The sequence below is a fragment of the Oratosquilla oratoria genome, chromosome 18, assembly GCF_046742065.1.
Source record: "Oratosquilla oratoria isolate Oo_2021 chromosome 18, ASM4674206v1, whole genome shotgun sequence".
In the NCBI taxonomy this organism is placed as follows: Eukaryota; Metazoa; Arthropoda; class Malacostraca; order Stomatopoda; family Squillidae; genus Oratosquilla; species Oratosquilla oratoria.
In genome coordinates, this window is record NC_134794.1 from 64,888,949 (window position 1) to 64,913,948 (window position 25,000).

A 25,000-nucleotide genomic window follows, 5' to 3' on the forward strand; every position below is an offset into this window, starting at 1 on the left:
GAGAGAGAGAGAGAGAAAGAGAGAAAGTGAGAGAGAGAGAAAGAGAGGGGAGTGAGAGAGACAAAGAGAGAGGGGAGTGAGAGACAGAGCGAGGGGAGGGAGGAGAGAATGAGAGAGGAGAGAGAGAGAGAAAGGGAGAGAGAGAGAAAGGGAGAGAGAAAGGGAGAGAGAGAGAGAGAGAGAGAGAGAGAGAGAGAGAGAGAGAGAGAGATTCAACGGGGCGAGGAAAGGGAGGAATGGGAGAGCAATAGAATAGAAGACAAAAAAAAACGAAGAATGGAAAATTAGAAACAAAAGGCGAATGACTCTGGAGAGGTTAAATGGAGACAAAAGAGGGGAGACGGGGAGAGGGGAGAGGGGGGAGTGGGGGTCGTCGGTCTTGTTTCAAGGGTGACACTGGAGAAGGACGGGGCTGGCACTCGAGGGCGAGGCAAAGGTCGAGGAGGAGGAAGAGGAGGAGGAGGAGGAGGAAGAGGAGGAGGAGGAACTTGGCGACCGCAAAATACAACAGGAGAGGGTAAGGGAGCTGGGGGGGGGGGTAGAAAGAGGAAAGGAGGAAAGGATGGGGGAGGGGGAGGGAGGAAAGAGGGAGAACCCAGGGGAAGGGGCGGAAAGAAGGTAAAGTTGGGGAGAGGGGGAAATAGAGAGATGGCTGGGGGAAAGGGGGAGAAGGTTGGGGAGGGGGGAAGAAGGTTGGGGTGAGAGGGGAAGAAGGCTGGGGGGAGAGGGGAAGAAGGCTGGGAGAAAGGGGGAGAGGGGCGGGGGAGTGGGGAAGAAGGCTGGGGGGAGAGGGGAAGATGGCTGGGGTGAGAGGGGAAGAAGGCTGGGGGGAGAGGGGAAGAAGGCTGGGGGAGTGGGGAAGAAGGCTGGGAGGAGAGGGGAAGAAGGCTGGGGGAGAGGGGAAGAAGGCTGGGGGAGAGGGGAAGAAGGCTGGGGGGAGAGGGGAAGAAGGCTGGGGGGAGAGGGGAAGAAGGCTGGGGGGAGAGGGGAAGAAGGCTGGGGGGAGAGGGGAAGAAGGCTGGGGGGAGAGGGGAAGAAGGCTGGGGAGAGGGGAAGAAGGCTGGGGGGAGAAGGGAAGAAGGCTGGGGGAGAGGGGAAGAAGGCTGGGGGGAGAGGGGAAGAAGGCTGGGGGGGAGAGGGGAAGGGGGAGAAGGCACAAGTAAATACGCATACACATAGGCACACACGCACATGTACGTACACATCGGACTGTACGAGCTCTGAAATCTCAACAAGGAGGCTAATGGCTGCCGATCACGAGTCCAGCACGTGATCCAGGGTCCTAATGAAGCACGCTTGTATATATCACCAACATCCGTTCCATTACCCTGAGCGTACTCGCTTTCTAATGTATGCTAAGAGTCTCTCATACCTCAGGAAAGGGTGATAATAATAACGATAATAACAATAACAAGAACAAGAAAGAGATTAAGTAGAAACATGGATGGATAGAAGCGCTTGTAAAAAATAAACGGAAAGTTCAGTGTGTGTGTGTGTGTGTGTGTGTGTGTGTGTGTGTGTGTGTGTGTGTGTGTGTGTGTGTGTGTGTGTGTGTGTGTGTGTGTGTGTGTGTGTGTGTGTGTGTGTGTGTGTGTGTGTGTGTGTGTGTGTGTGTGTGTGTGTGTGTTCCCATCTGGTGTTCCATATTTCCTTCGAAGACATCTTTAGACGTCTTCTCTTTCAAATATTCTTCATATATCGAAATATCTTGCAAGACTTCTTCAACTACCCTCAAGTCTTCAGAAATATTTTGTATTTGACTTAAAATACCTAAAGATTTTTTTTCCTTCAAAGGTCTCCTTTTTTCAAATATATATTTTGTCTTGTGTCTTAACTCCGCTAAAGACTTTTGCAAACATCCCTTCGAGTATATTTTGTCTTAAAATTCAAAACGCCGTTTTGGGTATATTTTGTATTATCCTTGAAACACACTGCAACAATTTTTTTTTTTTTTTCCAAACATGCCTCGGATCGAGCCAGGATCTGTAGATCACACTTTTCAAAACAAAACCGAACTCAAAAAATATAAATAAATAAATAAATGACCAATAACAAATAAACAAATAAATAAATTAATAAATGACCAATAATAAATAAATAAATAAATAAATAGTAAATAAAATATGGAATAAAAAACGAAAGTCTCTCTCCAAATCTCCCCCCCCCCCACCTCCACAAGGCATCTTTCCCAAAAAGTCTTCTCGAAATCAAAACCGCTGGTGGACCTCTTCCCACGGTGCCCGTCCGCCGCCAGGATCTTCCGGGAAAATGTGTGATATATAGATTGATGGATAGATAGACAGACAGAGAGCGAGAGAGAGTAGAGGGAAGAGACAGTGAGGGAGGGAAGGGGGTGAGAGAGGGGTGGAGGAAAAGAGGGAAGCGAGAGGGAAACGAGAAAGGGAGGGAGGAGAAAGGGAAGCGAGAGAGGGAGGGGGAGGGAGGGAAAGGAGGGAAGAGAAGGTGGAAAGAGAGAAAGAAGGTGAGGAGAGAGAGGGAACAGAGAGAAGAGGGAAGGTGTGAAAGAGAGGGGATGAGGAAAGGGAGGGAGGGAGGGAGAGTGAGAGAATCGAGGGAGGGAGAGTGAGAGAATTGAGGGAGGGAGAAGGAAAGAAGCGAGGGAGGGAGGGGGAGAGAGGGGGGGGAGGGGAGAAAGAGAAAGAGAGCAAGTCTTCGGTCACGTCACCTCTCATTCATGTGCCAATCACAACGGGGGGGGGGGGGATTCGAAGGCTCCCAGCGACGATAGAGAGAGGGAGGGACGGAAGGGGGGGGGGTTCGCCCAGTGCCAAGGGCCTCCTGGTGCAAGACGTTCCTCCTTGGGCGTACGAATCACAGGGTCGGTAACCGGCTTGCCACGAGGAGGAGGAGGAGGAGGAGGAGGAGGAGGAGGAGGAGGAGGAGCTGGGGTGAAGGAGGAGCTGGGGTGAAGGAGAAGGTGGGAAGGAAGAGGAGGTGGAGGGGAAGGAAGAGGAGATGAGGTAGAGGAAGAGTAGGAAGATGAGGGGAGGAGGAGGAAGAGGAGGAGAGGCTGGGGTGAAGATGAGGAGGGGAGGAAGAGGAGGGGAGGGGAAGGAAGAAGAGAGGAGGTAGAGGAAGAGTAGGAAGAAGAGGGGGGGAGGAGGAGGAAGAGGAGGAGAGGCTGGGGTGAAGATGAGGAGGGGAGGAAGAGGAGGGGAGGGGAAGGAAGAAGAGAGGAGGTAGAGGAAGAGTAGGAAGATGAGGGGAGGAGGAAGAGGAGAGGCTGGGGTGAAGATGAGGAGGGGAGGAAGAGGAGGGGAGGGGAAGAAGAGAGGAGGTAGAGGAAGAGTAGGAAGATGAGGGGAGGAGGAAGGAGGAAGAGGAGGAGGAGGAAGAAGAAGAGGGTAGGAAGGGGAGGAGGAGGATGAAGAGGAGGAATGTTACCTGCAACGGCACCATCAGGAAGTTTACCTTGCCGCCGCCTCCCCCCACCCCCCACCGTTTACAAACTACAAAATTGCTCCACTCAACCTCCTACGGGGGAGAAGCACGTTGGGGGAAGGCGGGGGAGGAAGGGAATGCGGTGAGGGGGTGTTATCAGGGGTGGGGTGGTGTTATTGGGGGTGGGGGTGTTATTGGGGGTGGGGGTGTTATGGGTGAGGGTGTTATTGGGGTGGGGGTGTTATTGGGGTGGGGGTGTTATTGGGGTGGGGGTGTTATTGGGGTGGGGGTGTTATTGGGGTGGGGGTGTTATTGGGGTGGGGGTGTTATTGGGGTGGGGGTGTTATTGGGGTGGGGGTGTTATTGGGGTGGGGGTGTTATTGGGGTGGGGGTGTTATTGGGGTGGGGGTGTTATTGGGGTGGGGGTGTTATCGGGTGGGGTGGTGTTATGGGGAGGGGTGGTGTTATGGGGTGGGGTGGTGTTATGGGGTGGGGTGGTGTTATGGGGTGGGGTGGTGTTATAGGGTGGGGTGGTGTTATAGGGTGTGGGTGTCATGGAGGTGCGGGTGCTATGGGGGGAGGATTTAGCCAACAACCTGAGATCAAGGTCTCTCTCTCTCTCTCTCTCTCTCTCTCTCTCTCTCTCTCTCTCTCTCTCCACCAACAGTCGAATGAAATTGCCTGGCGGGAGCCACAAATAATACAATTCCTGACAGGCTTCAGAGAGCGTTAATGTACTTAACACCTGGACTGGGTGGGAGGGGGGAAGGTTCCTCTCAGCTGCACACAATTGTCTGCCTGAACCAACCAGTTCTTTCGGTACCATAGTCCAACACACGCGCGCACACACACACACACACACACACACACACACACACACACACACACACACACACACACACACACACACACACACACACACACACACTCGGTGGCGCGGTTGGTAGAATCCCCGACTGTCACTACGGCGGTCCGGGTTCGAATCCTGCCCAGGGCTGAAATAATTTCAGTATCGCTGCGCTTCGAGTCGTTACTCCAACTCTCGTGGGAGGGGAGTTGTGTGTGTGTGCGTGTAAGGTCACAGCATTACCCATAGATCGGTCATACGCGCTCTGAGCTCTCCTCCAGGAGGGAAATAGCTGTCGATCACGAGTCCAGCACGTGATCTAAAGACCAAGGTGTGAACACACACACACACACGAGATCTGGCAACTAGACCCCAGTCTGAACGGAGACAGGAGCGACCGAGACCTCCTTCAGGCAGCTGAAGGATAAAAGTCGGTTGGCGCTATTGAAAGGAAACAGTCTTCGCCATCGCCTTCGTCGTATCTTCAGGAACAATAGCAGTCGTTCGAGCCTCCTCCTCCTCCTCCTCTTCCTCCAATATGGTCTTGTGGGCCACGTGTACAATGACAATAACAACAACGACAATAAGAATATAAACATTATCATTAATAATAATTGCACGAGCCTCCCACCCCTTTCTCGAGGGTGTGGGATGAAACTACCTCACAGTTTCCAATCCTATTATTGCATTTTTTAATTAAAATCTATATAAATGCGGCCATTTATTTTCGAGCATTTCTGCTAACACCCCCCCCCCCAAAAAAAGTCATCACTGAATAATTACTTGCTTCTCTTCCGTAAGGCTACACTGGGCTGAACTTCAGCGATGACCGTTGAGAGTTCGTTTGAGTGAAAACGACTTCGGTTACAAAATTTAAATTTTCAAATCTCCGAATGTCAAATGATCTTTCAGTCATGCTTAGCAAAACTGATTTATGAACTAAGAGATTGTAAGCCTATACACTGTTCTTAGAGAAGTCTAAATTTCTAAACGCGAAATCCTAATCTAGTTTATCAAGTGGAGGTTGGAGGTTGGAGGTAGGATGTGGGAGGAAAAATTGCCCAATGTGATAATCTATTAAATGCCTCCTCTTCTTCATTCCTCATCACGTCCGGAAGTCACGATAACAACCATTAAAATAAACACAAATAAATAAATAAATGAGATATTTCTTGTGATACTTTCCACGACGGTTATGCAATTTCATCGTTCCCTCTGCTGTGAAGATGGCTGAGCGCGAAAAATCGACAGTTCAGACCAATTACGGAATTCAAAATTATTTGGTAAAAAGCCAAAAAGAATCTTCACTCGCCGCCTCCCTCATCTTCCTTCCTCCATCATTTTCATTTTCTTCTTCTTCTTCCTCCTCCATCTCTTGTCTTCTTTCTCCTTCACGCCCTCTCTACTACTTCTCCTCTTCCTCCTTCACATCCTCCTCTTTCCTTTTCTTTTTTTTCTTCTTTCTACTTCACACCCCATAATTTCCTCTTCCTCATTCCTCTTCCTTCTTCACGCTTTTCTCCTCTTTCCTCTTGCTACTCCTTCCTACTTCACGTTCTCCTCTTTCCCCTTACTCCTTCCTCTTCCTCTTTCTTCTTCCTTCTTCACGCTCTCCTCTTTCCTCTTGCTCCTTCATGCCTCCTCTTTCCCCTTACTCTCTCCTCTTCCTTCTTCACGCCTCCTCTTTCCTCTTCCTTCTTCACGCTCTCCTCTTTCCTCTTCCTTCTTCACAATCTCCTCTTTCCTCTTGCTCCTTGATGCCTCCCTCTTTCCTCTTACTCTCTCCTCTTCCTTCTTCACGCTCTCCTCCTCTTTCCTCTTCCTTCTTCACGCTCTCCTCCTCTTTCCTCTTCTTCACGCTCTCCTCTTTCCTCTTCCTTCTTCCCCTTCCACTTGATCTATCTTCTCCTTCTCCTATTGTATATCCTCATTCTTCCTTGTTCTTCTTCACTCTCTCTTTTCTCGTTCCTCTTCCTCTTTTTTCTTCCTCTTCCTCTTGCTTTTTTCTGATCCGCCATATATTTCCTCTTGTTCAGCCTCATTCTTCCTCCACGTTTTTCCTCGCTCTTCTTCGTCCACACTCTCCTCGTTCCTCCTCCTCCTCTTGCTTTTTCTTGATTCGCCATTCTTCCTCCTCGTTCTTCCTCGCTCCTCTTCGCCCACCCTCTTCCTGTTTCTCTTCTCCCTCCTCCTTTTCTCGTTCCTCTTCTTCCTCCTCCTCCTCCTCCTCTTCCCCCCCTGAGCATCTGTCCATGATCCTGGCCCGCCACCCATGATCCTTACCTGTTACCATCTTTGGACACGACCGTCCTCCTTTATCACGAGAAGACACTCCCACTCATCGTCAGCGTCGTCGTCGTCGTCGCCAGTTCCTCCCAAAGCAGACAGCTACTCCACGAAATCGATGTGCCCTCCACAACACCACCTCCATCCTACCACCACCACCAATCCACATCCTCCTCTTCCTCTTTCTCCTCCACATCACCACCATATCCTCCTCCTCCTCCTCCTCATTCTCGCCTGGATACACTCCCGTTTTCACGCCTCCATCCTCCATCCCTCCTTCCCTTCCTACTCCATGTTTATTCTCCCTTCCTGTTTATCAACACTCTTCATTGTTTTTCTCCCTCGCGGGTGTGCATGTGGGAGTACGTATGTAGATGTTCATGTATGTGCGTATATGTGAACATATATGTCCGCATGTGTGTGTGTGCGCGCGTGGGTGGGAGAGAGAGAGAGAGAGAGAGAGAGAGAGAGAGAGAGAGAGAGAGAGAGAGAGAGTGAGTGAGTGAGTGAGTGAGTGAGTGAGTGAGTGAGTGAGTGTGTGTGTGTGTGTGTGTGTGTGTGTGTGTGTGTGTGTGTGTCTTCCTCTCCGCGATCGATTCTCCCATCCCTGTGACCTTCTGTGCCTAGTTACTCCCTTCCCTCCTCTCCACTCCTCCTCCCCCTGCCTGTCCCTTCCTCCTCCTCCTCCTCCACGTGTAGGCGGCCCCCTCCACTCACGTCCAGCCCCAAGTAAAGTTACATTAAATGTTGTCACTATTCCCAGAAACTTTCGGTCAAGAGCCCTGACTTATTAATTCCCACGAACGAAATATTTCTCAACAATAGCTATTGATTAGGCCATCGCGTATCAAACTGGACACATTTAATTCTACGCGGTTTTTTTTTCTTCTTTTTTTGAAGGACGGAGCTAATAGTAGACACGCGGACTGACAGACTGACAAACCTGCACTAACAGACAAACAGGCAGATACAGACTAGTCTACTCTTCTCTCCTTCCTCTGTCAGTCTGACTGTGCTTGTGATGTGCGTGCGTGCGTACGTGCGTGCGTGCGTGCGTGCGTGTCTATGTATCTTCTCTTGTGTGCCTTCACAGTCCGTGTCCCTTCACATGTGTCTTACTGTGACTTAAACACACACACACACACAAACACACACACACACACACACACACACACACGCACGCACACACGCACACACACACACACACACGCACGCACACACACACACAAGGGACTCGCATGGCGCAGTGGTAGCATCCGTGGCCGCCACTACGGCGGTCCGGGTTCGACTCCTGCCCAGGGCTGAAATAATTTCAGTATCGCTGCACTGCGAGTTGTTACTCCAACTCTCATGGGCGGGGAGTTGGGTGTGTGTGTGTGTGCAAGGTCACAGCATTACCCATAGATCGGTCATGAGCTCTGAGCTCTCTTCCGGGAGGGAAATAGCTGTCGATCACGAGTCCAACATGTGATCCAAGGACATTGTTAATCACACACACACACATGTACAAAAGGTGTACATATGCACGGACACTAAAAGTATAACACAAAAACGTACATAAATTGGTGTACACGACTATATATTGACGCACAGGTGGAGGGAGGGAGTGAGAGGGGGAAGGGGAGGGGGCGGAAGGGGGGTGAGCCCCCCACCAAACTCCCACCCCACGACGTCCTCAGACGCGGGAGCCCCAGAGAGCATGAGTCACTGCAGCAGGAGGAGGAGGAGGAGGAGGGAGGAGGAGGGAATCGGTGTTGGAGGGGGCGACGTGGAGCCGTGCTGGAGGAGGCGGAGGAGGAGGAGGAGGAGGAGGAGGAGGAGGACGAAGATGAGGGCTAGGAGGAGGATGAAGGCGAGGAGGAGGGCGAAGAAGCGGAGGAGGAAGAAGAGGTGGTGGAGGGAATGGATGGTGGTACTGGAAGGAGGTGGAAGAGGAAGGAAATGTGGAGGTGGAGGGAATGCGAACGAGGAGAGGAGCGGTGGGGAGGGGGAGGGGGAAGTGCGCGTACCCAGTGGTCTCGCTTCTGGGGACGGGGGGGGGGAGAGGGGAGAGGAAGAAGTGAGGGGAAAGGAGAGGGTAAGGGAAGAGAAGAAACGGAAGAGGCAGAGAGGGTAGGGGACGGAAGGGGGGAGGTGAGGAGAGGAGAAAGGAGGAGAGAGGGCAGAGGAGAGGGAAAGAAGAGAGAGGAAAGGAAGAGAGAGGGGAGAGGAAGAGAAAGGGGAGGGGAAAGGAAGAGGGGACGGAGAGGTGAGAGGAAGAGAGAAGGGAGGGGAGACAAAGAGAAGGGGAGACAAAGAGAGGGGGAGGGGAGGAGGAGAGGACAGGGGAAGAGAGGAAGATGGAGAGGGGAAAGGAAGGGAAGAGAGAGGGGAGGGGAGAGAAAGGGGTGGGAGCGGAAAGGGGGAGAGGATGAGAGGGGAGGTAATCTAGGGGAGAGGAAGAGCGGAAGGATGAGGAAGGGAGGAAGAGATGAGAGGGAAGAGGAAGAGATGAGAGGGAAGAGGAAGAGATGAGAGGGGAGAGGAAGAGAGGAGAGGTGAGAGGAAGAGAGTGGGAGGGGAGAGGGAATAGGAAGAGAGGAGAGACGAAGAGAGCGGGTGGGGAGTGGAAGAGAGTGGGAGGGGAGAGGAAGTGGGGAGAGGAAGAGAGGAGAAGAGAGAGGAAGAGAGGAGAAGAGAGAGGAAGAGGGGGAGGGGAGAGGAAGAGGGGGAGGGGAGAGGAAGAGGGGGAGGGGAGAGGAAGAGGGGGAGGGGAGAGGAAGAGGGGGAGGGGAGAGGAAGAGGGGAGGGGAGAGGAAGAGGGGAGGGGAGAGGAAGAGGGGAGGGGAGAGGAAGAGGGGAGGGGAGAGGAAGAGGGGTGGTAGAGGAGAGGAAGAGGGAAGGGGAGAGGAAGAGGGGTGGTAGAGGAGAGGAAGAGGGGTGGGAGAGGAGAGGAAGAGAGAAGAGGAAGAAAGGGGGAGGAGAGATGTAGAGAGAGGGGAGGGGAAAGGGAGAGGGGAGAGGAGAGGAAGAGAGAGGAGGCAACAGAAGAGGGGACAGAAGAGGGGACAGAAGAGGGGGGACAGAAGAGGGGGGACAGAAGAGGGGAGCCAGAAGAGGGGATGGGAGGGGAGAAGGATGGAAGGGAGAAAGATAAGAATACACAGACACAAGAGGAGGGGAAGCTGAAGAGGAGGAGGAGGAGGAGGAGGAGGAGACGTGAAAGGGGTGGAGGAAGAAAGGGGACGGGGGAAGGAAAGGGAAGATATGAGAAGGAGAGCGAAGAAAGGGTGTGGAGGGGAAAGACAAAGGAAAGGGAGGGGAGGAGGAAGGATGGAGGGAAAGGAGAAGGGGAAAGGAGGGGTATGGAAGGGAATGAGGGAAGCAGGGAGAGAGGTAGGGAGAGAAGAGGGAGGGATGGAGGGGAGGAGGGAGGGAGGGAGGGAGGGAGGGAGGGAGGGAGGGGAAGGGAGGGAAGGAAGGAGGGAGAGACGGAAGGAAGGAGGGAGAGAGGGAGGGAGGAAGGAGGGGGAGGGAGGGAGGGAGGGAGGAGGGAAGGAGGGAGGTGTAGAGAAGAGTACTTTGTCAGCAATAACAAGCGCTTCTATCCATGTGGAGACGTATGGGTGGTCAAGGACAGTGACAGAAAGGAGGGGCAGAATATATACATATATATACATATATATATCATATATATATCACATATATATATATATCATTATATATATATAACATATATCATTATATATATATATATATATATATATATATATATAATTTTTTTTTTTTTTTTTTTTTTGGGGGGGGGGTTAGTCACCACTCATAAAACTGCGTTGCGTGACTCTGGTCCGTAAGGGTGTCATTAAAGTCACCCCCTTTAAAATAATGACCTCAACTTGTCCGGGCCATGTCCCATACGGGATGGAAGAGGGGAGGAGGAAAAGGCAGCGGAGGGAAGGGGAGGGACGTAGGCGAGGAAAGAACGACGGAGAGGAGAGTGAGGGGGAGAGTGAGGGGGAGGGGAGGGGAGGGGAGAGGGAAGGGGAGGGGAGGGGAGAGGGAAGGGGAAAGGTGAGGGGAGGGAAGGGGAAAGGGGAGGGGAGGGAAGGGGAAAGGGGAGGGGAGGGAAGGGAGGGGAAGGGAGGGGGAGGGGAAGGCAGGGGAGGAGAGGGAAGGGGAGGGAAGGAGAGGGGAGGCGGGGAAGGAAGGGCAGGGAGGAGAGTGAGGGGGAGAGTGAGGAGGAGGGCAGGGGAGGAGAGCGCAGGGGAGGGGAGGGGAGGGACGGGGGAGGGAAGGAGAGAGGAGGCGGGGAAGGAAGGGCAGGGAGGAGAGGGAAGGGAAGGGGAGGGGAGGTGGGGGAGGGGGAGGGCGGGGAAGGAAGGACGAAAAAGGCCGGATGAAAGGGAAAGTTGTTTATTCTCTTAATATTCTCAACCGGTTATTTCTGGCAGCGCCGCAACTACTGCGGTCGTCGCAACCAGACCAGACTTGGCCACCACAATCACCACCATCTCCTCCTCCTTCTTTCTTCTCCTCTTCCTTCCACCCCTCCTCCTCCTCCTCCTCTTCTCATTCTTCTCCTCCTCATCATCATCCTCTTCTTCCTCCTCCTCCTCTTCCTTCTCCTCCTCGGGCAACGAAAATGGTCCCGGCGTCATTATGCTAATGCAGTCTTGGGTGACGCTGCAATACAACGCCGACGCGGCTGCGGCTGCGCCGTTTGTTTACTTCGGCGGCACAGTTCGGCACCCGATAGGGCCTCCACCTCCAGTTTCCAATGACCTCGAGATCAATGACCTAAGAGAGGCACCTTCGACAGTGCCGACTTCGGGAAAGGCACGCTCTCTTCCCCCGAAGATTTATAATGTTCTAAAAAAAATAATACAAATAAATAAATAAACAAATAAATGAATAAATAATAATAATAATAATAATAACAACAAACGATGGGAGATTGAAGGAACGAAAACAAATGATTAACAAATAAATAATAAACAAATACAGATAAATAATTAACAAAAACAAAACAAAAAAAAACGAATAAAATGAAAAGATAAATACGTGAAAATTAATGACTAAATAAATTAATGAATATATCCTATAGTTTCTGGATACACCACGCCTACACTGGAGAACCTTCCTGACGAAGGCGACGCCGCCGTAGTAGGTGCCTCAAAGGTCGTCACGGTACTTTGTACGTACAAGAACCCTATTCCTCCAGGGGAGGAGCGGGTCGTGTACTGTACCCAGTATCGAATCGGCCCCGCCCCCTGACACGCCCTCCGCCAATCACAGCGCACCTGATGGGCCGAGGGAGGGGGGGGGGGAGCCGTGGTGTACATAAGAACACCAGAACATAAGAATAGAGGAAACTGCAAGAGACCATAAAGCTTACATTAAGTAGTTCCATGTCCATAACCACCTATAGTTCCTATCCATGAAGTTATTTCATCTCTTAAAACAACCAAGACTTTGAGAGCTCGCTAACTACCTGGTTACTAAGTCTATTCCATTCGTTAACCACTCTATTAGTAAACCCGTTCTTGCCTATTTCCTTCTTAAACCTAATTTTGTCCAATTAAAATCCATTACTACGAGTCCTGCCCTGCTGTCTTAATATGATGACCTTGTCTGCATCACCCTTATTAAAGCCCCTGACCCATTTGAATACCTCTACTAGATCACCCCGCACTGTTCGTCTTTCCAGAGAGTGTACGAGGAAGCCAAGGTGCCTAATCTTCGTCTTTCCAGAGAGTGCAAGTTAAGATGTACAAGCATTTCTTCGTGTGGTCGTCCACGTGAAGTGCCGACCGTGGCTGACGACACAAGAAGCGACACAGACACGTCACAGACACGTCACAGACACAGGATCTCCTTCGGCGACCAATGTTGAAACAACAAGCTACAGGAAAACCTCAAAGGTTATTTTTTATCATAAAGACATTTTTTTCTTTAAGTTTTTCCCAACGGCAAGTCACACCACAGCAACTGATGACTGCGTCAAGTGACCAAGTACCCAGGGCAAAGGTGACCAGGCCAAGGCTCAGCGACTCCTGGTGTTAGACCCGAAGGAGCAGGTCAAGTAACATGGAGTCCCGATTCATGTGGTTATTCTGAGGCTGCAGCTGGTTTTGGAAACAAATTATTTAGGAACAATGTACCTTCACTAATCATTTGTCGGAATCGGAAGCTAAGAACAGCATCGTCCCATCTCTCTCTCTCCCTCACTCACTCACACACACACACACACACACACACACACACACACACACACACACACACACAAAATCTAAATTACGACCGAGGACAACACCTGTGCCCGATATGCTCGGACTGCCAGGTTCAGTAAATCCTCGTTCACTTCTTCGGACTCGAACGCGGGCGCGCGTTCGAATCCAGCGTGTTTGGTACAGACCTACCACAGGCCGTCAGAATGTGTTGCTCAATGGGCACAGGAATAACCTCTACTCAGTTCAAAATAAATAAATAAAATAAAAATAAAATAAGATAAATAAATGAAATAAAATAAATCAACTCAAATATACTGATAAAAGAGGAATGTACTCTTAGTGAACACCCGAAGATTTTCATCATAGAAACTCCCACTCCCACTCCCCCACCGTCATCTGAGCTCCCACTGAATCACCCGCTCCCCACCCCCACCCCCCAATTATGGGGGTATGTCAGGTGATACGTGTAAAGATAAACACTCCCCCCTATCCTCCCCACACTCTTCATCACTGGGGAGGATGATGCATTCCACAGTTACTCCTCCAGCGTGACGAGAGGGGGGGAGGGGGAGATCCACAGAAGAGGGAGAGATGAGACGGGAGGGAGGGGGGGACGGGGGAGGAGTTCGAAAAGAGGGGAGGAGGGAGGGAAGGTGGAAAGGAATGAGGGGAGAAGATGAAAAGGAAGGGGAGGGGAAAGAGGAGGTGGAAAGGAACGGGAAGGGGAGGGGTGAGGGGAGGGGGAAGGGGAGGGGAGGTGGAAGGGGAGGGGTGAGGGGAGGGGTGAGGGGAGGTGAAAAGGAAGGAAAGGGGTAAGGAAGGTGGTGGAAATGGGAGGTGGAGGGTAGGGAAAGAAGGGGGAGGGAAAGAAGGGGGAGGGAAAGAAGGGGGAGGGGGAGGGAAAGTAGGAGGGGGAAAGGAGGGATGGGAAAGGGGGGAGAAAAAGGGAGAGAGGGGTGAGGGGAGAGGGAGGGAAATAGGGGTAATGGGGAGAAGAGGGGTAAGGAGGAGGGAAAGAAGGGGAGGGAGAGGGAAAGAGGAGAGAGGGAGGGAAAGAGGGATGAGGGGGGAAAGAGGGATGAGGGGGGAAAGAGGGATGAGGGGGGAAAGAGGGGTGAGGGGGGAAAGAGGGGTGAGGGGGGAAAGAGGGGTGAGGGGGGAAAGAGGGATGAGGGGGGAAAGAGGGGTGTGGGCGGAAAAAGGGTTGAGGGGGGAAAGAGGGGTGAGGGGGGAAAGAGGGGTGAGGGGTGGGAAATAGGAGGAAAAGTGTTGGAAAGAGGAAGAGGAAAAAGAAGGGTGTGGAAAAAACGGAGGAAGGAGAAAGGAGAGGAAGGGGAAAGGTGGGGAAGGGGAAGGGAGGGGAAGGGGAAATGTGGGGAATGGGAAAGGAAGGGGAAAGGAGGGATGTAAGGAGGGAAAGGAGGGGAGGGGAAGGAAATGGGAGAGGAGGAAGGGGAAAGGAAGAGAAGGAAGGAAAGCATAGGGGAGGAGAGAGATGGGGGGGGAGGAGAGGAGGGGGTGGTAGGAAGTGGAAGGTGGTGCGAAGGCGGTGTTGAAAACCCTCATGCAAACATACCTAAACGTACTTGTGTTTACCTAACTACAATACACAGGAAACGACCTTAAAGCTCGTGAGGTTTCTTTTCCTCTTTTCCAACTAACATATCTAACTTTGAAACCCTTTTCGAATTCAGCCTGGGATAGAGTTGCTTCTAAACTACTCTATAGTCTGTGCGCCACTAGAAGTCCGTTCAGGTATATGTCGTGTTTTACTATCTGCCATTCTGCCAAATCAAACTTAGTACATCGCTCTCTCTTACTTCCATCTATGTGCCATTTGATATTTTATGTTCTGTATATGGTGTACGAGGCTCGTACAAGTGTATTACTATTCGGAAAGAAACGTCAGAAAATCGAAGCTCAGTTTAATTTCCCTCTCTTAGAGGAACATTAACAGACTTCCTACAGAAGAATATTGTAAACGACTTTCGTGCGAAAAGTGATGAAAAGTAGAAAGTGAAACCAAATATCATTTTTTGTCATTCTTCTTTGCAATGATTCCATTGAATTGATATCCATTCTGCTGGACGGGGACCAAAACTATACCGCATAGTCAAGGATGGGTCAAACTAACTTCAGATAAGATTTGATAATTACTTCTTCCCTCCAACGATTGTTCAATTGTTTCATTCTCTCTTCGAGTGTTTCTTCTGCAAAGCTGGGAACCAATAGGGTTGTCGTTCTTCGTATTTTGAACCTTGTGTACAGATTATACAATCGATGCACATTTCAGTCTAGAGGATCATACGTTTTATATCTTTACCTTACGTAGAGACTATACAACTGCTCCATATTTCAGTCTAGGGCGGATCAAACCTTTTATATTTTTTTTTACCTTATGTGGTGACTATACAACTGCTGCATATTTCAGTCTAGGACGGATCAAACTATGTTTTCTCCATCTCGTCCATGCAGTTAAAAACTACTATCTTCGTTAGCAGTCTATACGATTCACGCACAACTTGACTGATTACGTTGGCCAGGTGATAAGCTATCTGTGGCCAGCGCTACTAGATAATTTTCTCCTTTTGATTTTATGACAGATTATAGTTTGTGAGTAATTCATTTGCTGTATTTTTCAGCTTTTACTCATTTCCAATAACTTCGACTGTGTGTGTGTGTGTGTGTGTGTGTGTGTGTGTGTGTGTGTGTGTGTGTGTGTGTGTGTGTGTGTGTGTGTGCGCGCGCGCGCGGTTCACCATTTTTTGATCATGTGCTGAACTCTTGATGAGTGCTCACAGCTCGTATATGAGCACTGATGTGACTTTACACACACACACACACACACACACACACACACACACACACACACACACACACACACATGCACACACAATCAATACTTACTGCCGTGTAGACATTCCTCAATATTGAAGTTCTGAACTATAAACAGACATGCGCTACTTCGTGTATATACTTACATGTACACGATCGTGTTCTCAACTGCGTTCGCATGTCTGTAAAGTGTACACGCAACGAGCACACACACCTGTACATGCCCCTGTGTACACACCGGGTCATCACCGTCTACACAAACAACTGTACATATACGTGTACAAACATTGTACAGTGTACATCCACTCGAACAATAAAACCTATGTACACAGACCACCCAACCACGTGTACTTCTTGTACCTACGCCTTGTGTACAACTATGAACACTTCTGTACAGAACAAAAGGGTACACAGGTAACACGTGTACAATAACAACCCTGTGTACACGTTCAACTCTGTGTACACCAGCATGTACAGGAATAGTGTTCACGGGTTGCATGACGGATTTCGGACTGACCCCGATAGCACAAAGGGGGAGGAGAGGGGAAGGGAGGGGGGAAGGGGGAGGACAGGAGGAGGGGGAGGACAGGAGAGAAAGGGGAGCGGAGGGACGGGAGGGGACAGAAGGGGACAGTAGGAGGGGAAGACAGAGGGCTGGGACAGAAGGGGGACAGGGAAGGCAGGAGGAGGATAGGAGGCTGGGACAGGAAGAGGGGATAGGAAGAGACAGGAAGAGGGGATAGGAAGGGACAGGGAGGGAGGGAGGGGTGGGAGAAAGGGAGGGAATGATGGAGGAAGAAGTGGGGATTATGGAAGAGGGAAAGAGAGGGGAGAGGGAAGAAAAATGGGGAGGAGGAGGGGAGGAGGGGGGGAGGAGGGGAGGAGGAGGAGGAGGAGGAGGGGGAGGAGGAGGAGGAGGAGGGGGAGGAGAGGGGAGGAGGAGAGGGAGGAGAGGGAGGAGGGGAGGAGGAGAGGGACGAGGAGGAGGAGGAGAAGGGGTTAGGTGGTCATAAGAAAGGGTGAAGAGATGATGTGTGAGGGGAATAAGTGGGGAAACGTGGTAAAGGAGGTAAGTAGGGAGTGAGGCAAGAGAGGGGAAAAGCCAAAAGGGGTGGAAGAGGCATAGGTGGAAGAGGTAAGAGGGGAGGGAAGGGGTTATGGAAGAAGGGAGAAGAAAGGGAAGGAAAGGAGAGGAGGGAAAGGAGAGGAGAGTGAGGGTGAGGGGAAGGAGGGGAAAGTGAGGGGAAGGGGAGGAGAGTGAGGGGAAGAGAAGGGAGGGAAATGAGAAATGGGGGAGGGATGGGGAAGGGATAAGAGCAGGAGGGTAGAGTGGGAGGGAAGGGGAAGGAGGGGAGGGAGAAGGGCAGGATGAGAGGGGGAAGTGTAGGATGGGAAGAAGTGGGAGGGGGAGGGATAGGAAAGGGAGGAATAGTGGGAGGTGGAAGGGTGAGTGTGGGAGGACTGGGAGGGGGAGTAAGAAAGGGAAGATGAGAAATGAGATGGAAAGGAAGAAAGGGAGGGGAAGTGCAGGGGCAGGGTGAGAGGGAGGAGGGGGAAGGGGAGGAGGGGGAAGGGGAGGGGGAGGGGGAGGGGGAGGGGGAGGAGGAGGGGGAGGAGGGGTGGGGAAGGGGGCAGGGTGAGGCGGAGGAGGGGGAGGAGGGGGAAGGGTAGGAGGGGAGAGGAGGAACGAGGAGTAAATGTCTGCCAAGTGGGTCTGCATTGGATTTTCCAGCAACAAAGGTCTGGAATTCCCCCCTCCCCTCCCCTCCCCTCACCCGCAAGGTGATCAGCTGTCCGCGTGCGCTGGCAAATGAATAGCACGAGCCGGGGCAGGGGGAGGGGGGGAACACGCACGCACGCACACACAATGCATGCGGGTACACACACACACGCAGAGAGGGAGAAAGAGAGAGGGAGAAAGAGAGAGAGGGAGAAAGAGAGAGAGAGAGAGAGAGAGAGAGAGAGAGAGAGAGAGAGAGAGAGAGAGAGAGAGAGAGAGAGAGAGAGAGAGAGAGAGAGAGAGAGAGAGAGAGAGAGAGAGAGAGAGAGAGAGAGAGAGAGAGAGGAGGTAGGTAGGTGTGGGGGATGCGGCGAAAAGAAGAGCCCGGCCGGCCAGCCTCTCCAGGGTGATCAGTTAACTCTTCCTTCCGCATGCCACTCAAGGAAGAAGAACAGGAGGAGCAGGAGGAAGGAAGTACAAGGAGGAAGAGGAAGAGGAAGGAAAAGGAGGGACAAAGGGAGGTAGTGGAGAAGTGGTCGGAGAGGGAGGCACAGGGGGTTAGAGAGGGAGAAAGAGGGGATTGGTGGGGAGAAGAGGGGGGAGGGGAGAAGAGGAGGAAGAGGAGGAAGAGGAGGAAGGGGAGGGGGAAGGGGAGGAGAGGGGGAAGGGGAGGAGAGGGGGAAGGGGAGAGGGAGAAGGGGAGGAGAGGGAGAAGGGGAGGAGAGGGAGAAGGGGAGGAAAGGGGGAAGGGGCGGAGAGGGGGAAGGGGCGGAGAGGGGGAAGGAGAGAAGAGGGGGAAGGAGAGAAGAGGGGGAAGGAGAGAAGAGGGGGAAGGAGAGAAGATCGGGAAGGAGAGAAGAGGGGGGAGGGGAGGAAAGGGGGAAGGGGAGGAGAGGGGGAAGGGGCGGAGAGAGGGAAGGGGCGGAGAGGGGGAAGGAGAGAAGAGGGGGAAGGAGAGAAGAGGGGGAAGGAGAGAAGAGGGGGAAGGGAAGGAGAGGGGGAAGGAGAGAAGAGGGAGAAGGAAAGAAAAGGGGGAAGGAGAGAAGAGGGGGAAGGAGAGAAGAGGGGGAAGGGGAGGAGAGGGAGAAGGGGAGGAGAGGGGGAAGGAGAGAAGAGGGGGAAGGGGAGGAGAGGGGGAAGGGGAGGAGAGGGAGAAGGGGAGGAGAGGGGGAAGGAGAGAAGAGGGGGAAGGGGAGAAGAGGGGGAAGGGGAGGAGAGGGAGAAGGGGAGGAGAGGGGAAAGTAGAGAAGAGGGGGAAGGGGAGGAGAGGGGAAAGGGGAGGAGAGGGGAAAGGGGAGGAGAGGGGAAAGGGGAGGAGAGGGGGAAGGGGAGGAGAGGGGGAAGGGGAGGAGAGGGGGAAGGGGAGGAGAGGGGGAAGGGGAGGAGAGGGGGAAGGGGAGGAGAGGGGGAAGGGGAGGAGAGGGGGAAGGGGAGGAGAGGGGGAAGGGGAGGAGAGGGGGAAGGGGAGGAGAGGGGGAAGGGGAGGAGAGGGGGAAGGGGAGGAGAGGGGGAAGGGGAGGAGAGGGGGAAGGGGAGGAGAGGGGGAAGGGGAGGAGAGGGGGAAGGGGAGAAGAGGGGGAAGGGGGAGGAGAGGGAAGGGGAGAGAGGGAAGGGGAGAGAGGGAAGGGGAGAGAGGGAAGGGGAGGAGGGGAAAGGGGAGGAGGGGAAAGGGGAGGTGGGGGAAGGGGAGGAGTGGGAAGGGGAGGAGGGGAAATGGGAGGTGGGGGAAGGGGTGGGGGAAGGGGTGGGGGAAGGGGAGGTGGGGGAAGGGGTGTGGGAAGGGGAGGTGGGGAAGAGAAGGGGAGGGGGGAAGGGAAGATGGGGAAGAGAAGGGGAGGGGGGAAGGGGAGGAGGGAAAGAGAAGGGGAAGAGGTGGTTGGAGAGAAGAGGAGGAGGAAGGGGAAGGGGAGGAGAGGGGGAAAGGGGGAAGGGGGGAGAACAATGGAAGCTGGAGGTACCTCAAATGGAGTAACACATAGGGGTAGGGGGGTCATCTGGGGGGGGGGACTGGGGAGGATCTGCAGGGAGAAACTGGCCTCGAGGGAAATGAAGATCGAGGACTGCAGCCTGCACACGCACCTGCGCGCGCGCACACACACACACACACACACACACACACACACACACACACACACACACACGCATATGCACATGTATGTATGTATGTATGTATGTACCTGCATCATTCCTGCAAAACCTCACACACAGGAGCTCGTGAGAAACAAGTGTAATTACAGACTATGTACTAAAGTCTAAACAAGAACAGGTCAACTCGTTAGAAAAGTATATATATACAAAGCTAATAACGTGATTTTTCCGAGACATGTGTATGCGACATGTCACGGATATTCCCGTGACTCATCCGTGACATATCCGTGAGACATCCGTCACGTGCCTTGTGTGACGATCTTATCATGTTCATGACGTGTCCGTCACCGGTCCGCCACATGTCCACAAATGACGTGAACACTTTTTCTCGGTACACGACTATATTATCACGATTTCTAGTTTAGCAAAATCAGGCATTTTCTAAAGTATTTTTGCAATATATATATATATATATATATATATATATATATATATATATATATATATATATATTTATATATATAATGCAAATATATATAAATAAAATATACATTACTGCATTGACGACATGACGTCACAACGCGTGCACCTAAACACGAAATGCCGTCTTCGCCGAGAAACCTCAGCATAATTACAGTATCCCACTTCGTTCACAGCCTCTCCACCATCATTATCGACAAAATCTTATCAGACTCCTTATTCACACCTACTTGGCAACCCACGCGAAGTATGAGAATTGTTACACTTGACGTTTCGTTTACATAGGATTTACAACTAACTAACGGTCATGTCGCAACCTCAAATTCGTCCCTTCTGATTGGATAATTTCAAAATGGGCTTTCAATTTCTATATATTTATTACTTAATCAACGTATATTTATTCTCTTCACCCCTTTCTCTCTCTCTCTCTCTCTCTCTCTCTCTCTCTCACACACACACACACACACACACACACACACACACACACACACACACACACACACTGGAGAATACACTCTTGTCTTTGTAGACATTGGAATAAGAACTCTTATACAAAAAGGACACAAACCCCTTAGCCACCACCACACACGTGCTCTACAAAAACAGTGACACTGATACTGATACTAACACACACACACACACACACACACACACACACACACAAAGACACACAAGGCGTGCACACACGGACACGCGAACAAAGCCTTAATTCACATAAATGAAAACAAAATGTAACGTCCCTTGAGGAATGGAGGGAGGAATGGAGGGAGGAAGGGAGGAGGAAGAGGAGGATGAAGAGGAGGAAGGGGGGCCGAGGAAGGAGAAAGAGGAGGAGGAAGGGGGGCCGAGGAAGAAGAAGAGGAAGAAGAGGAAGAAGAGCAGGAGGAGAGGAGGAGGGGAAGGAGGAGGAGGGGAAAGAGGAGGAAGGGGAAAGATGAAGAAGAGGAGGAAGAAGAGCAGGATGACGAAGCAGAGGAGGAAGAGGAAGAAGAAGAGAAGGAAGAAGAGAAGGAAGAAGAGCAGGAGGAGGAAAAGGTAGAAGAAGAGCACGAGGAGAAAGAAAAGACGAAGGAAGAGGAGGAAGAGGAGGAATAGGAGGAGGAGGAAGAGGAGGAGGAGGAGGAGGAAGACGAAGATGGCTTAAGAGGCCTGAGGTCAAACTCCAACTGCCGAGTCCCACTTCCGAGAGGAATAGTAATTGAAGCCGCCTGTTGGTCAGCCTCATCCATCCTTGGACCCTACCGAGTCCGGGGATTAATCACATCCTGAACTATCCGGGTCCAACTGAGGGTCTAACTGGGGGCCCAACTGGGAGTCCAATATTCGGGGGTCCAAGTTTTGGTCTAACTATGTGTCCAAGTTAGGTCTCAACCGAGTCCAACTATGGGGTCCAAAAGTGGGTCCAAGTTTCGGTCCAACAATGGGTCCAACTGGGTCCAAGTTTGTGTCCAATTGTGGGTCCAACTGGAACCAACTCTGGGTCTAACTGAAGGTCTAAGTGGGGGGAGGGGGTGTCTAATTGTGGGTCCAACCGCGACCAGGCGGGTCCAACCGGCACCGACCAAACCCAGTCAGACCAAAACGCGGTCCAGAGCTATGAAGTAGTTTTCAGACCAACATGACGCTTTCCGTTTCAGCCCACAGCTGGGCAAGTCCCTCCCGTACCCAAACGCCGAAAGACCCCATCTGAGCACTGGGGGCCTCACAAGACGTCCCCTCCCCCCCCCCAACACACTCGAGCTCAAGAGGACCCACATCCGGGGGGGGAGGGTTGCTTTCTTACCCTTAAGGGCCTCCCGGTGTCTACCCGGTCCCCAACCCCCCATTGGACCCTTGGGGGATGTGGGGAGGGGGGGACCACGGGGGGATCCCGACCACCACACTCCTTACGAGGCAACAACTTCCGCCCCGCTGCGAACAAGGGCATCCTTTGCAAGTCAATCCGCCCGACCGCCCGCGCGCCCGCCCGCTCGCGTGCGGCGGCGGCGGCTCAATGTCGCCCCTGTGACGCCCATGTGCCGCATCTGCTGCCTCTTCTGAACAGAGCAAAACCACTTTGTTCTGCGGCACGAGGAGGAGAAAGAGGAGGAGGAGGAGGGGGAGGAGGAGGAGCAGGAGGGGGACAGACTAGGGGCAGAGGTGGTGGAGGGGCTAGGAGGCAGAGAAGGATGGCGAAGCAAGGAGGAGAGGAAAAGAGGCGGAGGAAGGGGAGAAGAGGAGGAGAAGAGGCAGAAGAAAAGAAGGAAGAGAAAGAAGAGGAGGAGGAGGAAGAGGAAGTGGAGACGGAGGAGGAAGAGGAGGCGAAGTAGGAAGTGGAGGCGGAGGAAGAACAAGAGGCGGAGTAGGAACAGGAAGAGGAGGAGGAGGAGGAGGAGCAGGAGAAGGAGACAGGACGAGGAAGAGGAGGAAAAGGAAGAAGACGAGGCGGAGGGAGAAAGAGGGGGAAAGAGGAGGAAGAGGAGGGCGAGGCTGAGAAGGTGGAGTGGGAAGAGGAGGAGGAAAAGGGGAGGGCGAGGCGGAGAAGGTGGAGTGGGAAGAGGAGGGGAAGGAGGAGGGGAGGAGGAAGGGGAGGAGGAGGAGGCGACGGCACCTCCCTCCCTGTCTGCGGCACCACAAGAAACGACCGCCGACCTTGCGTGCGAACAAGAGAGCATCTTCCTCCTCCTCCTCCTCCTCCTCTTCATCTTTTTCTTCTTTTTTGTCCCTTCTTTGTTTCTTTTCTCCTTTCCCTTTTTTGTATTTTACCTTTTCCTCATTTCTTCTTTCGTATTTTTTCCTATTTTCTTCTTCAGCTAACTTCAATAACGGCCACTTAACGATACATACCTAAATATACACGTATTTACACATGCACACACAGTCCATATTAGTATACATACATACATAGACAAATATATAATCATATAAAGTAAGGATGCTGGGCCTGCTGAAGATAGATGCAGGACGATACATACATACATATACTGATATACACATACCTACACATGCATACATATTATATATACATATGTATATACATATAACAATCTTTATCCACCCCCCACTCACCCCTACCCGTGAGGACAAAGGCCCCAATTCGATACTTTTTATAGACTTTATTCTAACAATCATCTTCTTCAGAGGAGTCTTGGTGTCTACAATAAGAAGGGGGATTCTTGTCCAGGTCAGGATTGCCCGGCCGAAGTCGAGGGAAGCAGAAGATTCGAGAGATCGGGTCGTGAGATACAGTCGACATGACGTCACATCCGCTACTCTTGCAGGGCGGGACCAACACAGGAGAAGGACCCAAGGGAAACTTACAACGTGAGCGGCCGTGCAGACTCGGAATATATATATATATATATATATACACACACACCACCCTAATAAACATAAAAATATGTATATAACATGAGTATGTATGCATGCGTATATGTATGTGTGCTTTAACTCCAGCAAATAATACAAGACATTTATATCGAGCTAAAAAATAACGAATGAATAGAAAATAAAATAATTAATCTATACTTAAAGTTCTGGTGTTGAGCATTCATCGATTACATTTTACTCCCTATGATCATTAATCAAACTCACCTCGAACGCCTTCGTTAACTAAACTGGAAACCTAAAACAGCTCCATAACCTCCTTCGAATTATATTTAACAAAATTAACGCTTTCCTAATTAACTCCCATTTTGTGAATTATTTGTCTAATTTAGTCTGGCCGTCCCTCCCGAAACTTCTTTTCCATTTCCTCTCCTGTACATAAAGACACAAAGTGTCTACGTTAATGAACCACTCACTCCTCCTCTTCCTCTTCCTCTTCCTCTTCCTCCTCCTCCTCCTGCGACACATGCCATCCCGTCACTAACTCACTCAGTCACTTAAAAAGTCACTAAGTTCACAACTCAGTAACTCGGTGTAAGTCACTTAGTCTGTCATAAGCCAGTCAGTCGGCCAGTAACTAAGTCAGTCATTAACTCAGTAACTATGCCAATCAGTTACTAAGTCAGTCACTCAGTCAACGTCAGCTAATCAGTCAGTCAGTCAGTCACTCAGTCCGTCAGTCAGTCACTTAGTCATTCACTAAGTCAGTCAGCCAGTCATATGTCATTCAGTCAACCAGTCAGTAACTGAGTCAGTCAGTAACTGAGTCAGTCAGTCAGTCAGTAACTGAGTCGGTCAGTCAGTGTGTCACGCTTTTTATACCAAGCTCCAAGCTGACTGTATCAAATTACATTATACATATAATTATTCTCTCCCTGCCTGTTTATTCTGGAGGAAAAAAAATATTGTTCAACATTAACATAGTATATATGTTTAATAAATGGTATCACAACTCCATTTTCTTTTAAAGTATTACATTTTCTTTTTCTCTCCACGTCGCACTTTCTTACACAGAAATTTAACAAGACCACTTCTTTTGAAACGAGCGAAATTAGTGAAATCAATTTGTCTTTATTTTGCATGTACGTATATGTGTGCATTTGTGTGTGTGTATCCAGCAGTTTGTATATAATATTTTGAACAGAGGATATAACAATTATATTACACACAAAAAGGTCCAAAAGCGAAATGGAACCAAAACGGTTGTTAAGAGAATGATAAAAATCGTCTGAGGGCGATCAGAATAAAACTACACAAGTTCGTCCTTCTCGGTTAAGTTGAGAAAGGTCCGAGTTAGCGTGACGGTGCTTAACCAGAACTTCACTTTCTTAAAACTGGTAAACGAGTTTATGCAGAAGTAGGACACCATTGGGCAAATACAGCTAAAAGACAACAGCGCGCGCGCACGTACGCATTGATCAAGAAAATTATTTCAGTAGAAAAAAAAAAGTATATGGCTATTTTCCTGTACATCTTAGCCAGTTACCAACAAATTAGTACACACACACACATGTACACAAACACATCTACGTGCATGACCAACCTATGTCATGCAAAACAAAAACAAGAAGACACCATGCATGGAGGAATGCAGTATGTACACGCCCGCGCGCGCGCGCTCACAGACAAGCACGCACGCACGCACGCACACGAAATCGATACTAGTCTAGACACGAGGCAGCTTTCGGAACGGCCCTGCGTACATGTGTGCGTGTGTGTACCCAAAGGTACACACGCTGTGTACGGTCTACCTGTCTACTAAATAGA

General features: G+C 51.1%; 1 protein-coding gene across 2 annotated transcripts in view; it reads right to left on the reverse strand.

Annotated features, from left to right (window-relative positions):
• Window positions 1-25,000, reverse strand: part of RalGPS (Ral GEF with PH domain and SH3 binding motif) — a 183,887-nt gene that overhangs the window by 76,817 nt on the left and 82,070 nt on the right. Inside the window, exon 1 of one of the 2 annotated variants that reach the window (XM_076202317.1) lies at window positions 6,533-6,660. The exons of the other annotated variant lie outside the window; for it this stretch is intronic. The gene's annotated coding sequence lies outside the window, so the exon portion shown is untranslated. Of the gene's footprint in view, window positions 1-6,532; window positions 6,661-25,000 lie in introns of those variants that run through there. 2 annotated transcript variants of the gene reach the window in all.